This window comes from Gallus gallus, chromosome 1 (genome assembly GCF_016699485.2).
Source record: "Gallus gallus isolate bGalGal1 chromosome 1, bGalGal1.mat.broiler.GRCg7b, whole genome shotgun sequence".
NCBI lineage: Eukaryota > Metazoa > Chordata > Aves > Galliformes > Phasianidae > Gallus > Gallus gallus.
This window is the reverse complement of record NC_052532.1, coordinates 187,120,826-187,140,349: the sequence shown is the minus strand read 5'-3', so window position 1 is coordinate 187,140,349 and position 19,524 is coordinate 187,120,826. Positions and strand designations below refer to the sequence as shown.

The window sequence follows — 19,524 nt, the reverse complement described above, 5'->3', positions numbered from 1 at the left end:
GGAAGGAAGGAAGGAAGGAAGGAAGGAAGGAAGATGGATGCATGGGCCTGGAGCTCCAGGGCCCTTTTCACCAGGCCTTGCAACTCGAAAAAAACCCACATAACTTTTTATTAAAGATAAGGAATTAGCTTCACACAGTGCCATTCTCTTTTTATTGAGCCTCTCATTACTGTGCAATAATGCATCATTAGTGCATGAGGCCAGGATCCCATGTCTTTTTCTCTGCCTGTGTGTGGTGGTTGTAAATTTGCTGCTATAGCTCCCTGCTAAAGCTCACCACCTCCCTCAGCCTGAGCAAACCCCCTTTGAGAATAATGCTCCTCCAGGGATTGCTTTCTAAATTATTTTGGGAACAAATTACTCTGGGTTGTTTAACTAGATTACATAACATTAGCAACTGACGGATTTTGAGCTGGGATGTGGTTATGGAGCTATCCCTCAAGCAGCTCAGCCAGCAGATAACTGCTGTCAGACATGTACAGGGACAACCAGAGGAACTCTCTGGCTTCACCAGCAATGTCTTCTATGGAGTATGTGAGATCAAACCCCAAACATCCAATGAGTAGACAAAGGAGAGGGCTGGAGGTTGCTTTGTCCATACATCAAAGAAAGGGACTGTTTCACAATTCCTGGACAAAAAAAATCCAATTCGACTGACTGAAGAAGTACTTCACAGCAGATTAGTTGCCTTCATACAGAATGCACCACTAATAATCGCATCTAAGTTTTCCCAGTGCTCATAAATTCAACAACAAGCAAAAAATATTTTCTTCATTTTGACACAAATATCATTTTAGAATCATAGAATGGGTTCAGTTGGAAGTGACCCCAAGGATCATCAAATTCCAATCCCCCTGCCACAGGCAGGGCCACCAACCTCCTGATCTGATACTAGACCAAGCTGCCCAGGGCCCCATCCAACCTGGTCTTGAACACCTCCAGGGATGGAGCATCCACAATTTCTCTGGGCAGCCTGTTCCAGCACCCCACCACTCTCTCTGTGAAGAACTTCCTCCTGATATCTAATCTAAATCTTCCCTCCTTTAGCTTAAAGCCATTCCCCATTTTCCAATTACTATCTATCCAAGTAAAAAGTTGTTTTCCCTCCTTTTTATAATCCCCTTTTAAATACTATTTTGATCCAGCTTGTAGAAGTAAAGCAAAATTTAAAAAGAAAAAAAAACAAAAATCAAGTTCCCACGTTTGCTTGTATATTCTCAGGAATGTTTTACTTCCCCTTGCATAGCTTTATCCTTTGTTGTATTAAAAATCAGGAAAATAAAGGATTGAATACGAAAGTCCTTCTTTTGTTTTCTTTACTTTTTCATACTTCAGAAAAGTTAATAAATGTTTTCATTCTACTTTCTGTCCCCTTCAGAAATATTTTGTCATTGTTCTTCAGATGAATAAGAAAAAAGGTATGAGAAAAGCTGTGAGTTCCTTCTTCTTTATTTTAAACTCTCTCATTTGCCACACATTTTTCATGTGATTATAAACCAAACTAATAAATTTTAAAGAAGAATGTGAAAAGCACAGAAGACTTTTTATTTTCCTTCAGTTTCCAAACAACCCAGAGCAGCTTCCTTTTTAACTAAATACATTAACAACATTTTAAACAAAGACAAAAATGTTCAGTTTGATGTCACGAGTTGACAGTAACACCATGTTCCTCCAACTAGAAGACCTCTCTCTGTGGGCTTCTTCTCCACCCAGTGGGTGGGTGCAAATCCCTGTAACATAAAATTTTCCTTTTCCCTTTCATTTGCTCTGAAGACCAGACTTCTCTCAATGTGAAAAATGTCTTCTCAGAAGGGTGCTCCTGAGAACTAGCAGACACCAGTAAAACTCTTCTCCTTGCCTTTTCTACCAAATGCAGAAAAAAGGGCATTTTCATCATGGCTGGCTTAGGTTATCTCTGCATGTATCCAAATCTTTATATTGCATTCAGAGAAGGAAGATCTGGTTTGTTCTGTGAAAGGAGTTTTGTGCCCATAGGTACAGTAAAGAGGGCAAAAAAAGTAGCAGATTGCAAAAGCAGAGGCATGCAGTACAAAGCCAAAGATTTTACGACCAACTGTAAAGAAGTGGTGAAATACAATCCATCTGGAAAGTATTATGACCCATAAAGTAGTAAAAGTCGGACAGCCGTGAGGAACTGACCATGTCTGACCTGTAGCTTTTTTGAAGAAATACTGATCCTGCACTGATCCTCAATAAGAGAACAGGCAAGTATTTGAGCTATACTTCTGATATGTCCTTGCGTCTCTACACAAATTTGGCAGTGCTCAACTGAAAGATTGTACAGTAGAGCAAAACTTCACTACATGAGTGGCTACTTTCAGAATTTAGAATGTAAGTTTTGAAGTGTTTTACAAAACCTCGTTTCTACCCCAAACAGTCAGTGTGCTGACTTGGAGCCCTGGGAGTTTTGTTATATGAAATATTCTGTCCTGAAATAGCTTCATGGAAGACGAAAAGAAGATCTCCCTTTCAGTAGCACTTCTAAAGAGTATATCACCAAGATATTTGTAGTTGTATCCTCTGTAGGCATCACGTGGAGGACCACTGTAATGATTTTCTTTACCAGGTACTTTGCAACAGTAGGGATACTGGAGAGAGCAACTGACCTCTTGCTTAGTAGGAGAACTCCTCCTGGTATGCCTGATGTTATTCTTGTCCTCAAGGCTAGTCAGAATTCTTTGTTCAGAGGAAGGTATCTGTGGCTGGGTATAATAAAAATTGTCAACACTAAATCCCACAAAACATAACCAAGACATAATACCTTGGATGTTGCATGTGGTATCTCCACTCAATTTCCTGGAGGTTTTCAGTTTCAGGACAATTTCCTGGTAGCTTTGAGCTTTAGCACTTTCAGGTAGAATTTCTGTTAGGAAATAAATAAATAAACAAACAAACAAAGGAATAAAAAAGGAAAGGAATAAAAAAGCCTGGAAAGCAAAGAAAATAAATGGTATTTTTTTCACAAGGGAATGTTCAGTTACAACACAACAGTCTATCATGAAACAATACTGTGTGATTGCATCACAGTCACAGTTTCAGTTTGATTTATGTGTTCCTGAGCTACTCAGTGTCATGCTGTAAGAAGTATAATGTATTATTTCCAGACAAAACACTTTATTAATGTGCAGTTAAGGCTGAGAGTAACTACTGCTTATTCAGTCAATAGTCTTTTTAGAAAACACTGAACCACAGCCATAAGAATTCTAAATTTATGTTTCATTTTACAGAAGAAAAATACTGCAAAAACTCAAAATACTAGAAGACAGTATCTCTACTTTTGCAGTTTATTTATTGTGGTCAATCTTGTTCTACTTCAAATAAATGGAAAAAAAGCACTTATTTGTAGGAACAAATCCTTAAAAGGCAGGCAGAAACCATGCGGTATTGGTTATCTCTCTGATTCATCTTACCATTGCTCTTGAAGTGTAGAATATTTTGCTGTATCATGCCTATAGTTCTGCAGACTCCACAGGCTCCTGTATTCTCTCATCAAACCTAGAAATAGCTGTGAAACACAATGGAATGTTGTAGGAAAGTTGTATCTTCAAGTATTTATATATATATGTTTTATCAATTTTGTTGTGAAGTTTTATATTAGGTGTAATGTTACATTCCCATCTCCAGGAGGTGGAGGTAAAGGGAATAGCAAACAAATTGCTGTCGATTCCAACAATAAATTATGAGTGTACAGTTCCCAGACCAAGTTGCTTCGCAGTGACAAAAAAGCCCCAAAAGTATGTTTGGATTTAAAATTATTTATATTCCAGATACTTTCCCAAAGTATCCTTAAAAAGAAATGTGGTCTATGAAATGCTGTTTGTTTTGGTTGCATTCTGATCAAGGTTTTGGTTAGTAAGAAAAAAAAAAAAAAAAAAAAGCTTATAACAAGAGGAAATCTGTCTTCATCTAAAAGGTGTAGCAAAACTGGAGTCTTTCGACAATGTAATTTTTCACTGTCCCATGAATCACACTTTCTGGGATAAGGGTTTTGCAGCCAAATAAGGTAGTTCAATTACCTTAGTGAAAATGCATTATTTATTGACCAAAAGGTCAAAGGGGACCATGTATGCAGGGAATTTTCAGGACGAATGACGATCATTTGTTAGGAAAGAAGAAATGTACATTGATATGTGAGGTTATTATGCACCTCCTGATCACAATTTGACCTTTCTTTTGCTGGAACTATACGTCACCTTAAGAGAGATGGAATCAGGACTCAACCCACAAACAGGCAGGAGCCTTAATGCGATAATCAGAAAAACTAAATGAATGGATAAGTGAGAAATAAACGGGCCACTTTTGCATACAAACACACGTGCATTAGTGGATGAAACACAATTTTGTTATAGAGACTAGATTCCATGTATTCCTTTCAAACTTTGAAGAATTATGTTTAGAAAATAAAAAGGAGCTTAATCTTAAGGCAAACATTTGAAAGATTGGCAGTTCACAGACATCTGAATAAATTAAACTGGTCTATTAAGCCTTGTTTCTTATAAAAGTCACCTAGTTTATTCCATTCTACCTGCCTTGCAAGCTGTGGTATTCATATCTATATGTCATTAAAAGAGGAGGAAAAATTATGAGAAATCCTAGAATAACTACAGAGGTGGCATGATCGTGAAATGTTAAATAGTCCACAGATGGAGAAAAGGAATTTTATTTATTGCCCTAATGGATTAGAGATTGTATAGGTGGCAAAGTTAAGCAAAAAAACTTACAATCAGACTTGCAGCACTATTCCATACAGGTGCTTAGGAGGCTAGCAGGGGCCTGCTCCTCAGAGCCTGCTCCATGGGCTGTACCTCTTCCAGGCCGCATCCACTGCTGCACCATGGGTTCCTCTATGGCTGCATATTGAGATTCACTCTGTGTGTGGTGCCCATGAGCTGCATCGGGACAGGCTGATCCACTCCTGGCCCTCGGGGAGCTTCTGCTTTTTAAAATCACTTACAGATGCCTAAAGTAGCCAGAGTTGAGACATAAATATTAAAATTTAATTTTTAAATCCTCCCTCTTATTTATATGTATTTGCACCAGGAAGAATCAGGGGGAGGCCCCTCTACTCTGCCCTTGTGAGGCCCTATCTGGAGCACTGCATCCCAGCCTGGGGCCCATGGCACAAGAAAGATACAGAGCTGTTGGAGCCATGAAGAAGATCAGAGGGTTAGAGCATTTCTCCTGTGTAGAAAGGCTAAGGGAGCTGGGTTTGTTCAGCTTGGAGAAGTGAAGGGTCCGAGGAGACATCACTGTGGCCTTTTGGTACCTATAAGAATCATAGAATCATAGAATTGCTAAGGTTGGAAAAGACCCACAGGATCACCCAGTTCAACCATCCACCCATCACCAATGGTTCCCGCTAAACCATGTCCCTCAACACAACATCCAAACGCTCTTTGAACACCACCAGGGTCGGTGACTCCACCACCTCTCTGGGCAGCCCATTCCAGTGCCTGACCACTCTTTCAGAGAAGTAGTATTTCCTAACGTCCAGCCTGAATCTTCCCTGGTGCAGCTTGAAGCTATTCCCTCTAGTCATAAGCCTATAATCAGGACAAAGATGGTCTTTTTACATGGTCTGATAGTGGTAGGACAAGGGAGAATGGTTTTAAACAAAAAGAGGGGAAACTTAGGTTAGATGCTAGGGTCAATTTCTTTATTCAGAGTGTGATGAGCCACAGAGTAGGTCACTCAGAGAAGTTATGGATGTCCCAAACAACAGAACAAAGGGATGGGTGGTTGGAACCAGATTATCTTTAAGGTCCCTTCCAATTCTAGCCATTCTATGATTCTGTGATATTCAGATTACAATTATCAAGCAGTGTAAAGAACTGATGCATCCGTGTAAAATAAAATAAAAGTAACGATCACTCACTTGCAAACTAAAAAACAGCTTCTCTGTTTCATAATATACTGCCAAAATTGTTAGTGGCAAAACACAGAGCGACCAAGAATCCTTCATTTCAATGATGTTGTTGATAATTGCACTTCCTTCTATTAAACTGAAGCTATAGTCATTTTCAGGGTTGATTTCACTTATGTTTCAAAGCTGCCTTAGGAGAAAAAGAAAAGGAGGAAACTGCTTAAGTATTTTATGGACAAAGGAAGGTATCTAGCTAATAGCACTGACTGTGACTGAGGACAACAGCTATTCGAAGATAGCCTGATCAGTAGTTCATTACTTTGGCAAAGATCTGAAAGAAACATTATCTCATGCAAAAACTAAGTTTTTCCAAAAATTGCAAGTCAGCAGATCTTCAACCTCTGAGAAAAAATAATAATAATAATTTTGACTACACTGAATGAAATTATTAAAACTTCTATCTGCATAACAATTGTCCAAAAAGGCTTGGGACTTGAAATCTCTATAGCAGATGAATCTTTTATATCAAAGTTTAAATTCATATTTTATCACTAAAGTCTTATACCCAGATGATCTTAGAGAGTTAGTAGTTCTGAGTCTGCACTAGTTGAGACCAAGAAACATTTATTTTCCATTATTTCATACACTTCTTCTGGGCCCAAGAAATGTACAAACCTGATGTAAATGTAAAAAGCAGAAGACAAGAAGAGAAGACAGATTTATACACATAGACTGTTGGGAAATAAAGGATGTTGGCAATGCAAAGAAGCCAAACTATATTTTTTGGGTCAGGATACCTGAAATTCAGAGAAGACTAAGACTAGAGAGACGGGAAGCTGTTTAAGGGTGATGCTTGGCAGCCACCAGGTAAATGGAAGTTAAGATCAGATAATGAGTTGGCAGAAGGCATTGAGGTTGGTAGGTGTTTAGGCATGAAATGAGTAGACTGAATGAGCAAGAGAGGAATCAGAGTGAAGTTAAGTTAGAACAAATCAGGCTCTAGGAAACATACTGGAAAGTATCACACTTGAGCCAATGCATTGAATAATTCCCAAATCAACACATCTTTTTCTGAGATTCAGAGTTGGGTGGTGTACTTTGTTTGTTTTTCCTGGATGTTCTCTGGCAAAAAAAAAAAAAAAAAATAGTCTCATGGTTCTCATGCATATCCAAAGACTAAAATAGCAAACCCTCAAAGCCCATGATCTGCCAAAGAAGGGATTTTTGAGGTAGGCTATTGAGTAGACTACAACACCCTGGAATAATCTCTAGAAAGGATGCAATGTCTCAGTTAAAGAATAATGTTCCACATAAGACATCTGAAATCCACTTTTGTGTCCAATTATTAAGACTATGACATTGTTTAAAGAATATTTCTTATATTGAAAATGAGAGATGCATTTTAACAGTTTCACAATAATTTATGAAGTGTCACACAGCTTCAGTATGATGATGCACAGATATTTCCCTCATCACTAATTTGTAGTCTTTCTATAACTTCAAAATTGCCTCATGAAACTACCAAGTACTTCCAGGTTTAGCCAGAGTTCAGCAAAAACTGGAAGAACTTGACAACATCTAGGCTTCAGAGGCAACTTCAGTGAAGCATAATGAATTTTTGTTCACCCTATCTTGTTAACTCTTATAGAGAAGGAGAAAATTGAAAAATAGAGAATGAGAAAATAGAAAAACAAAACAAAACAAACAAACAAACAAACAAACAAAAAAAAACACAACACCTCAGCTGGAGTAGTTCTGGCCTAACCCAAACATCAGAATTACCAGAATTATGCTCAGCTCTAAAATGTCCACTTACCCCTTTAATTATGATGGAACATCCCATCACAGGGGATTTCTGTCTCATTCACTGTAAGGAAGGAAACGCTATTGAAAGTATCCTTAACTGTAAAGGGAAATTAAGGAAGTGTCTGTAGGGTTCCTTACTTAATTTTTAAAGAGAAGTGCAAAAAGAGAATTTTCCATCTTGAATAATTATTCAATGATTTAAGATTCTGAATGAAATCAGAATGATAGCTGATTTATTATTATTATTATTTTAAAGAAATAAAAATGCAAAATGAACTGATTCAGAATGGATGGAGATTGAGATAAGGAAAAAGTCAATGTGGCATGTTTGGGTGTTTCCAGATGGGAACTGAAGTAAAATTGAGCTTGCCTTTACTCAGGTGACTTCATATAGTTTCATTACTCAGTTAAATTCTATTCAAAATTATATTTTTGTAGTCCTACCCCAAAACTTTAGAACTTGGTGACTGCCTGCATGTATATGCCAGATCCCATGTGAACAATTGTATTCTCCTTACACATCCAAACACATTAGAGGAAAAGCAACACCAAATTGTGTTATATGTTTTCTTCTACTCATCATGGCTGATACCTAAATATAATACATGAAAGGCAATAGGATGATAGAGAAAATCAATTACTTTTTCTCTTTAAGACAAAAGACACAAAAGATTTCACAATATTCTAATTTGGCTTAAGCTGATAAAAAATAGTTTTTGAAATTATTTTTTTTTTCAGCTGCTTTTTCTATCAGAAAAAAACTATCATTGATAAAAAATTTCCAGCCAGCTTATATATGAATAAAATAGGAAATGTAGTCTCTTTTTGTTGATTGACTTCCTCTGTGAAAATAACAAAATTGGTTGGACCAAAGAAAGGAGATGTCATCAATTCTTTAAACAGACTATCTCCACCATATTAATAAGGTTTTCTAGGAAGGCTGAACAAAGGATTCCTCTCTTTTCAAGGGAATGTGTGATCTTCCCATGGTTGCATGCTAAATTTAAGACGTTGATAGCTCTTTAGCAATGTGTGGAACAGTGTGTAGAACTAATTCTTAATATTTTAATCTGTGAACAAAGTACTCAAAATGGAAATTATACAAGAAACATCAACTAGTAAGCCAGTAACAATAGCTTTTAAACCACATTATGAGGAGTTCATGCAGTTCCACTCCAAAGAATTTCTGGCCACTCTTTCTTAATCCTGTGTTTCTTATTTTAGCCATGTCTGTGCTATCTGGGGAGGTTGTACTATGCATCTAATCAGTCTAATGAATCCCATCTGTTGCAAAAAGACAGAGTCAATGCTATTGTGCTGGGGACACCTAAAGATCTCACAACTTCTAAGTTTCTTCCATCTATAGAAGTGTAACTTCTGTGATTCAATGAAGTCTAAAGGAAATTCATCCAGAATGGTAAAGAATCCACAATTGAAATAAATGTATTAGATAAGAAATAAAATGTAGAACTGACGACTGCTGCGTATGACAAAATACAATGATAAGAGTCCTTATGCTCCCTCTGTAGGTGAAGAGTGACTCTATGAGAAAATATAACGAGTGCCTGGAAAAAATAATTAACCATATGCTCCACCAAGCCTTCTGCATTGCTTTTAATTTGTATAAAATATGAGCAGAGTCAGACACAGCAAATGGATGTTCCTACCTGTAAGTGTGCACCATTAATAAACTGAGCTCTGAGACTGGGACATGCAGCATAACAGATGTGTAGAAAAGATAGCTGTGGCATAGAATTATAGAATCATAGAATGGCCTGGGTTGAAAAGGACCACAATGATTATCTAGTTTCAAACCTCCTGCTATGTGCAGGGTCGCCATCCACCAGACCAGGCTGCCAGAGCCACATAATATTCTGTATAGAAAAACTAGTAATAGACAATTGCAAAGGAGTAAGAGAGTGGACTTGAGAGTGAAAATATTTCAGATTTGACTCAGCCACAGTGTCCTATATTACTTAGACATGTCATTTTGTAATGACTTTTTAATGATTTCCCTACAAAAATGGATGGTATTCTTAAGATTTATAGAAGTTGTGTTTAGAAAAAAAAGTCAAATAACACCTTGTCTGCTGTCATAGACACAAGTCCATGACATAAAATAAAACAAAATGTGTCCTTCTACAAGGATATGTACCATTGATGAAGGGCGGATGGTTGGACTGGATGATCCTGTGGGTCTTTTCCAACCTTAGTGATTCTATGATTCTACGATTCTACGCATAAGGGATATAATTTGAAATTTTACAAATTGTTTTGTATTTATTCTCTTCCAGTTATTCTGTTTGGTTATTCAGAATCAGGATCAGTCAGGGAACTCATATGGATCACAGAGATATTTCTGTAATATTGTTATCAATGTATGCTCTCTGAGACCATTTCTGGGACCATTTAGGACCAGTCCCAAAAAAAAAACCAACAATCTAAAACATGTATTTGTACATGAGATTATATTTTCCATGAGATTGAAAATTCATAGACAGTTTCTCCTTAGGATCAGTGGTAAAATCACACCATTTGGCTCTGGGAAAAGCACCAGCCCATAATTAATACTTCCTGCAAAAAGAGAGGTGCTCTAGTTTCAGAAGTTTGAACAAATGTTAATGTAATTATAGGTTTTACAAAGTTTATGGAATCTGAAATTATCTTTATTTCCCAAAGATTCAGATCGCATTACTTCAAATGCTGTATTAAAGAACAAAAGGAAAAAAAAAATAATTACTAAGGTAACAGTGCAGTAAGATTTATTCTAAGGCTGCGCATTAAAATGGCTTTCTTATCAGGCATATTTTGACCTGAAGTAAAATGAGCAGCTCCAGAGGATTAAGACAGCTAGAAGGAATTAATGAATTAACCCCAGTCATAGAGAATAAGGTAAATAAAAATTTTCCAGCTGCTTGACGGGTCTCATATTACAAAGTATTAAGACAGTTTTCCCCTTTATGTCAAAGAGTTGCTAAAAAAATCACTTGTAAAATTAATGGCAGCAAGTGGTGGTTACTATTTAATTATATATATGAGAAGCTGACATCTCATTTTTCTCCACTGTCTTCTCTAATTCTGGCATATAACTTTATCTTCTTATGAATTTACATTTCAGGACAAGAAAAGCTTGGAGAGATGCACAGAATGTACCCATTACTCCAATTCATTGACTATGAATGGAGGGAAGTTTAACCTATGGAACAGTAAAAAGTACAGCATTCTTGATCATGTAAATCTGAGTAATGGAAATGCTCACTGTGCAGAAGAAGACTGTGGAATTTTAATGAACTTAGACTTGCTCCAAAGTCTTCAATCATTTAGTCCCATGATGTTCATTAAACTTAGAGTACTAGGCAAAGGATTTGTTTAACGGGGGTCAGTTAAAGTGACCTGCTATTTAAAATGAAATGTACAGGAGTAGGGTTTTCTCTGTCACCTTTATGGTTGCACATGTATACCTCATGGGGGTCTTCCAAGGAGTACAGAGGACAACAAGACACATCAAGCAGTATATAGCCTCCTGATGTATTTGTAGAATACAGTGGTAGATTTAGCTCCCTCTCATATCAATACCAGCCTGAATAAAGCAATATGCAGCTATGGAAGAGTTTCTTCAGCTGTTTTGGTTTTTGGTCATTGACATATCAAAATGATCTACTGCATTAATTCACTAAATCCATCCAACTTCAACCACATGTCATGGGCTCACAGTCTGGGAACTGGGAACTTTACTTTCCTGGTATACCAGAAAGTCTTGCTGGACATGGGGACTGCAGGCAGAGAGGAAAGACCTCATCTGAAAAAGGATGGGAAACATGGGAGACATTGCTCATATATGCTAGTTCTGAAATGCAGAATTTCTTTTTCTTAAATTCCATGGTTTGGGTCCTCTCAATTCTATTACTGTCATATTCTGAAAAGAACACAGGAAAGCACGTTATGCTATTCACCTTTCTTTTTCATGACTATACATTTATTAAATGGGTCTCATATTTTTTGGTCTCATTACACTGCTATGCAAGTATGCATAGCATAGCATTGCATAGTATGCAATTTTGAAAATTGCATTTTCAAATACTTTTATATATATATATATTATAAAATACTTTTATTTTCAGGTATGTATATTTTCACTGAAATAAATTCAAACAATTAGCCCATTGATATATATAGACTACAAACAGTGAGTAGTGTTCATTTTGCACAAATTTCAAGTTTTTTACTTCTTTCTGCAAGACTATGTAAAGGAATTTGGACTGCTGTTCTGCGTATTTACGCTAACACCACCTTCAGGTACATTGTTTCAGCTGGGCTTCTTGGCAGAAATCTCTTCTTTGGAACAAATATTTGCATACTTTGAAAACAAAAAACAAAACATAATAAGCAGTTTCTGTGATGTACTTGTATTATAGAAATTAAAATAATTTCAGTAGTAAGTTTTGAGTTCTGCACATCTACACCACAGGGGTAAATCAGTCTTAAGCAAAGAAAATGTGGGTACAAATAGAATGTATAGATGTTTCTTAGAGATTGGTTACCTTATTCTCAAATTACACAAGAAAGAATACTAATGAATATGAGCATAAATAATCAGAGAACTAATCAAGCTAGATTTTAGGAGGGAAAAAAATAAAAGAATTAATTAATGAATGCAAAGGTAAATCATGGTTTTATATTTAGTTGTTACCCCAGCATTGTGGTTTAATACAGCAGGCAGCGAAGCATCACACAGCCATTTGCTCACTAATCCCCCTGCAATGGGATCAGAGAAGAGAACTGGAGAAAAGGTAAGACTTGCGAGTTGAGATAAAGACAGCTTAATAGCAGAGAAAATGATAAGAAAATAATAGCCACACCAGAACATACAAAACAATGCAGTTGCTCACCAGCTGCTGACTAATGCCTAGCCAGTCCTTGATCAGTGGCAGCCCACTGCCACCAACAGACTTCCGCAAGTGGGAAGGCAGTATGGCATTGAACAGCCCTTTGACTTGTTTAGGTCAGCTATAGTGGTTCTGTTCCCTTCAAGCTCCTTGTGTACCCCCAGCTCCTCCTTGGCACAGCAGTGTAAGAAACGGAAAAATCCTTGGCTCTGTGCAATACTGCTCAGGAACAACTGAAAAGTCAGTGTGTTTTCAACATTATTCACCCTAAACCAAAACACAGTGCCATATATGCTACTAGGAAAAATTTCTATATGCTACTAGGAAAAGTCTATCTCATCCAAAACCAGGACACTCGTGTAGACTAATATGTGTATATTTTGGAAGTCTTCATGAATACCAATTCTTTTTACCCTGTCCCTAGGAATGATCCTATAGATGAAATACTTTGCTACAGACTGAGATTGCTAATAGAAAGAAAAAGATGCAGTCCTACTTAGGTACTGGTTTTGGTAGCAGCAGAGATGTTCTTTCCACCTATCTTTCTATTTGCATCAGTAATATAGAAACATGTCAAGTGCTCAGAAAAAAAAAAAAAAACACTAACAACAAAATCCATTTTTTTTAATTATTATTTTTGAAAGTAAAATACAGGCTAACTTATAATTAAATAAGACACCTTTTACTTTTCTTAAGAATAATGCTAATTCAAATAAAACTAAGCATTTTGAAGTCTTTGTTAGTTGTTTCAATGATGGACACATATTTTATCTAGCACTTAACACCCCACAAGAGGTAACAGAAAACACTGGACTCCTCCAAAATTGACTTTGAGCACCACAGGAAGGTTAATGTATTCTGTTTCTTTGTAGAGACTGTGAAGCTACATTCAAACTGTGGGATTTGAGAACATTTCCCAGGAGGTATTCTGCTAATGTAACGTTAAGGTGGAGACCTCAGGGTGCAGACCTCATTTCCCTTTCCTGAATACAGAAAAAAATGAGGTAAAGCCAAGTTCTAAGGCAAGCAGAGTCATATTGTGAGTCAACAAACCTGCAAGACTGCAGTCATGATCAGTCATGAAGAGTGTACTGGACAGAAAAGATGCTCCACTGCCCTAGGCCTCTGAAACCATACTGTGTGAATATTCATCCTAATTTTATACAATTAACCCATTTTAGTAGAATAAACATAAAAGTACATATGTGCATGAAACCACTAAAAACAGAGGGACTTAAAACACTGCAGGATGAGCCTTGCTGTCTTTTGCCACTTCATCAGTTTAGCAGCTGACATTCTAACTAAAAAGTACTTACAAGCAATTTTAATGCTTTCATAGTAAAGAAAAGAATTATCAGTATGATAGAGAATAATCAGTATGGAGATCAATCAGACTTCTACAGAATAGGTGAATTTTATCCATCACTGCCTTTAAGGACTAGAGATTTTAAATAGATGACAATGAAGTTCAACAGATGAAAAGTACACATGAGTAAATAGTTCTGGATTAATAAACTATAGTCTCATTGTCAAGCCTTGCATTGTCTCAGCACGTTATTATAGAATGCTCATTCAAGCAGGAATTAAAAGTTGCATCTGCATTAATAATAACAATGAATAATTAAGAAAGCCTGACTGCAATCTGCTTGAGGATTCCAGTCTGAAGGGTGTTCCACCTGATTACAAATGGGAATTTCTTAATTTCTCATTTAGAATCTTACTAAACACATAGCTAATCACCACTAAAAACCTAGTTACAATTTCTTCAGTGAAGAGACTAACTACATGTTGATTGACATTCAGAAAGATTGTTCATGTGTCCCTTTAGAAACAAGAATATAGTATAGCATATAGGTATATATTTGAGGATATTAGGGTCACATGCAATTAGCCTTTAAGACAGCACAAGCAGACCAGATAAGTAGGTTAAACAGCTGAACTGATCACCAATGTTTAGAGACTTCATATATCCAACTGCACATTTATGGGCTTAGCCCAGATCTGCCCCTTTTTCATAAAGGCAAAGAGGCCTGGTGGAATGGTCCTGGTGCAAACAGGGGCTGCAGTGTGACCACAGATATATAAAAGGCTGTACAAAAGCAGAGTGACAGCAGGGTTTTGATGTAGGACCAGAGCTATGGGACTTGTTTATCCCATGATGTTTAAACAAGCCTTGGAAGGCTACAATGTCTGTCACATTCTAGAATCCTCCCTGATGATGCAGTCGCTGTGTCACAGCAGTTGGCAGAGTCACTGTGGCAACTGTGACATAGCTGGCACAGTGACAGTACAACAAAGCCTGCACAGCTCAGCGGGCCCAAGACAAAGGATATCAAAAGTGTGAGCAGAGGCAGAGGAGAGAAGTAAGGAAAGAGGGCATGGAAATAAAAGGGCAGAGCCAGGAGCAAGGAGGAAGGGGTGGCTGATATGCAACAGAATGTGTATCTTCCTGCTTTGCTTAGGGCAGCCAGAGGCCCAGAGGAGAACATGCCCAGACCATGAGTGCCTCCTGTCCTCTGCTGCTCACCTGGAGACGTCTTCCACTTTCTCCAAGAGCTCTCATAAAAAGATAAGTGATCAGAGTAACACCAGGCTGGCTGTACTTCTGGGCATCAGCTGCTGGCAACTTCCATGGTCATGGCTTGGGCATGGCACAGTGGAACAATGTTGGCAGTTCATTGTGTCAAACAGGCACTGGTGCCATGGCCAATACTGGGAGGTCACATGAAGTGCTAACCACGGTGCCCGCACAGGCCAGAGTAGAGCAGGATTAGAAGCAGAGTCAGAGGTATGAGGGCAGAGAGATGGCAGGGAAGAGATGGTCTGGGACCTGGCCATGGCGGCAGGGGTGTCTGTCTTGCTACAGATTGTGTGTCCTCTTTCTTTGTCTTGGACAGCCAGAGGCCCAGAGGAGAACATGCCCAGACCATGAGTGCCTCCTGTCCTCTGCTGCTCACCTGGAGACATGTTCCACGTTCTCCAAGAGCTCTTATAAAAAGATAAGTGATCAGAGTAACACCAGGCTGGCTGTACTTCTGGGCATCTCATGCTGACAACAGCCTCGTTGATACCATGGGCAGGGCACAGCAGGCACAGTGTTGGCAGTTCCCTGTGTCACACAGGCATTGGAGACATGATGGCCGTAGGGACGTAACAAAAAGAGCTTCTCGCTGCTGCGAGCCCAGGCCAGAAAAAACAGGATGGTGAGCAGAGTCAGAGGTAAGAGGCCCGGAAAGATGGCATGGAAGGGAAAGTCTAAGACCTGGGAAGGGCAGCAGGCGTGTGCGTTATGCTACAGACTGTGTGTCCTGTTGCTTTGTCTTGGACAGCCAGAGGCCCAGAGGAGAACATGCCCAGACCATGAGTGCCTCCTGTCCTCTGCTGCTCACCTGGAGACATGTTCCACCTTACACAAGGACACTGATCCAAAGATAAGTGATCAGACAAAACCACCAGGCTGGCTGTACTGGGCATCAGCTGCTGGCAACTGCCTTGGTGATGCCATGGGCATGGCACAGCAGGCACGATATTTGCAGATCTTTGTGTCAAACACGCACTGGTGACATGACCAATACTGGGAGGTCAACATGAAGTGCTGAACCGTTGTGCCAGCACAGGCCAGAGGAGATCAGGATGGTGAGCAGAGTCAGTGGTAAGAGTCCAGAGACATGGCATGGAAGGGAAGGTCTGGGACCTGGCCAAGGTGTAAGAGATAGCTGCGATGCTGCAGATTGTGTGTCCACCTGCTTTGTCTTGGACAGCCAGAGGCCCAGAGGAGAACATGCCCAGACCATGAGTGCCTCCTGTCCTCTGCTGCTCACCTGGAGATATGTTCCACTTTCTCCCAGAGCTCTCATAAAAAGATAAGTGATCAGAGTAACACCAGGCTGGCTGTATTTCTGGGCATCTCATGCTGACAACAGCCTCGTTGATATCATGGGCATGGCACAGCAGGCACGATATTTGCAGATCTTTGTGTCCAACACGCACTGGTGACATGGCCAATACTGGGAGGTCAACATGAAGTTCTGAAACCTTGTGCCAGCACAGGCCAGAGGAAAGCAGGATGGTGAGCAGAGTCAGAGGTAAGAGGCCAGAGACATGGCATGGAAGGGAAGGTCTGGGACCTGGCCAAGGTGTAAGAGATAGCTGTCATGCTGCACATTGTGTGTCCTCTTGCTTTGTCTTGGACAGCCAGAAGCCCAGAGGAGAACATGCCCAGACCATGAGTGCCTCCTGTCCTCTGCTGCTCACCTGGAGACATGTTCCACCTTACACAAGGACACTGATCCAAAGATAAGTGATCAGACAAAACCACCAGGCTGGCTGTACTGGGCATCAGCTGCTGGCAACTGCCTTGGTGATGCCATGGGCATGGCACAGCAGGCACGATATTTGCAGATCTTTGTGTCAAACACGCACTGGTGACATGACCAATACTGGGAGGTCAACATGAAGTGCTGAACCGTTGTGCCAGCACAGGCCAGAGGAGATCAGGATGGTGAGCAGAGTCAGTGGTAAGAGTCCAGAGACATGGCATGGAAGGGAAGGTCTGGGACCTGGCCAAGGTGTAAGAGATAGCTGCGATGCTGCAGATTGTGTGTCCACCTGCTTTGTCTTGGACAGCCAGAGGCCCAGAGGAGAACAGGCCCAGACCATGAGTGCCTCCTGTCCTCTGCTGCACACCTGGAGATATGTTCCACTTTCTCCCAGAGCTCTCATAAAAAGATAAGTGATCAGAGTAACACCAGGCTGGCTGTACTGATGGCAACTGCCTTGGTCATGCCATGGGCATGGCACAGCAGGCACAGGGTTGGCAGTTCCCTGTGTCTCATAGGCACTGGTGATCTAGCCAATATTGGGAGGTCACATGAAGTGCTGAACCCATTTGCCTGCAAAGGCCAGAGGAGAGCAGGATGGTGAGCAGAGTCAGAGGTAAGAGGGCAGAGAGTTGGCATGGAAAATGGGATGGTCTTGGAACTGGCCAAGGCGGAAGAGATAGCTCTGATGTGATAGCTGTGATGTTACTGACTGTGTGTCCTCTTGCTTTGTCTTGGACAGCCAGAGGCCCAGAGGAGAACATTCCCATGAATGCCTCCTGTCCTCTGCTGCTCACCGGGAGACATGTTCCACGATAAACAAGGACACAGATACAAAGATAAGTGATCAGAAAAACACCAGACTGGTTGTACTTCTGGGCATCAGCTGCTGGCACCTTCCTTGGTCATGGCATGGGCATGGCACAGCAGGAACAATGTTGGCAGTTCATTGTGTCAAACAGGCACTGGTGCCATGGCCAGCACTGGGAGGTCTCATGAAGTGCTAACCACGGTGCCCGCACAGGCCAGAGTAGAGCAGGATTATGAGCAGAGTCAGAGGTATGAGGGCAGAGAGTTGGCAGGGAAGAGATGGTCTGGGACCTGGCCATGGCAGCAGGGGTGTCTGTCTTGCTACGGATTGTGTGTCCTCTTTCTTTGTCTTGGACAGCCAGAGGCCCAGAGGAGAACATGCCCAGACCATGAGTGCCTCCTGTCCTCTGCTGCTCACCTGGAGACATGTTCCACGTTCTCCAAGAGCTCTTATAAAAAGATAAGTGATCAGAGTAACTCCAGGCTGGCTGTACTTCAGGGTATCACGCTGACAACAGCCTCGTTGACACCATGGGCAGGGCACAGCAGGCACAGTGTTGGCAGTTCCCTGTGTCACACACGCATTGGAGACATGAAGGCTGTAGGGATGTAATAAAAAGAGCTTCTCGCTGCTGCGAGCCCAGGCCAGAAAAAACAGGATGGTGAGCAGAGTCAGAGGTAAGAGGCCAGGAGAGATGGCATGGAAGGGAATGTCTAAGACCTGGGAAGGGCGGCAGGCGTGTGTCTGATGCTCCAGACTGTGTGTCCTGTTGCTTTGTCTTGGACAGCCAGAGGCCCAGAGGAGAACATGCCCAGACCATGAGTGCCTCCTGTCCTCTGCTGCTCACCTGGAGACGTCTTCCACTTTCTCCAAAAGCTCTCATAAAAAGATAAGTGATCAGAGTAACACCAGGCTGGCTGTACTTCTGGGCATCAGCTCATGGCAACGGCCATAGTTGTGTCATGGGCATGGCACAGTGGAACAATGTTGGCAGTTCATTGTGTCAAACAGGCATTGGTGCCATGGCCAGCCAATAATGGGAGGTCACATGAAGTGCTGAACCCATTTGCCTGCAAAGGCCAGAGGAGAGCAGGATAGTGAGCAGATTCAGAGGTAAGAGGGCAGAGAGATGGCATGGAAAATGGGATGGTCTGGGACCTGCCCATGGAGGCAGAGAGAGCTGTGATGCTAGAGATTGTGTGTCCTCTGTCTTGGACGGCCAGAGGCCCAGAGGAGAACATGCCCAGACCATGAGTGCCTCCTGTCCTCTGCTGGTCACCTGGAGACATGTTCCACCTTACACAAGGACACTGATCCAAAGATAAGTGATCAGACAAAACCACCAGGCTGGCTGTACTGGGCATCAGCTGCTGGCAACTGCCTTGGTGATGCCATGGGCATGGCACAGCAGGCACGATATTTGCAGATCTTTGTGTCAAACACGCACTGGTGTCATGACCAATACTGGGAGGTCAACATGAAGTGCTGAACCGTTGTGCCAGCCCAGGCCAGAGGAGATCAGGATGGTGAGCAGAGTCAGTGGTAAGAGTCCAGAGACATGGCATGGAAGGGAAGGTCTGGGACCTGGCCAAGGTGTAAGAGATAGCTGCGATGCTGCAGATTGTGTGTCCACCTGCTTTGTCTTGGACAGCCAGAGGCCCAGAGGAGAACAGGCCCAGACCATGAGTGCCTCCTGTCCTCTGCTGCACACCTGGAGATATGTTCCACTTTCTCCCAGAGCTCTCATAAAAAGATAAGTGATCAGAGTAACACCAGGCTGGCTGTACTGATGGCAACTGCCTTGGTCATGCCATGGGC

At 40.8% G+C, this 19,524-nt stretch overlaps 1 long non-coding RNA gene across 2 annotated transcripts; it reads right to left on the bottom strand.

The window, feature by feature from the left end:
• Positions 1-1,434: 1,434 nt before the first annotated feature.
• LOC121107445 lies at positions 1,435-14,774 on the bottom strand. Of its 2 annotated transcripts, XR_005841598.1 has the most exons (5): positions 5,897-14,774; positions 4,743-4,981; positions 3,432-3,526; positions 2,628-2,884; positions 1,476-1,863 (listed from the first exon to the last, which is right to left on the bottom strand). It is a non-coding gene; the product is annotated as an uncharacterized LOC121107445 (long non-coding RNA). The 2 variants fall into 2 exon arrangements; XR_005841599.2 differs by having other exon boundaries at positions 1,435-2,884.
• Positions 14,775-19,524: the final 4,750 nt, after the last annotated feature.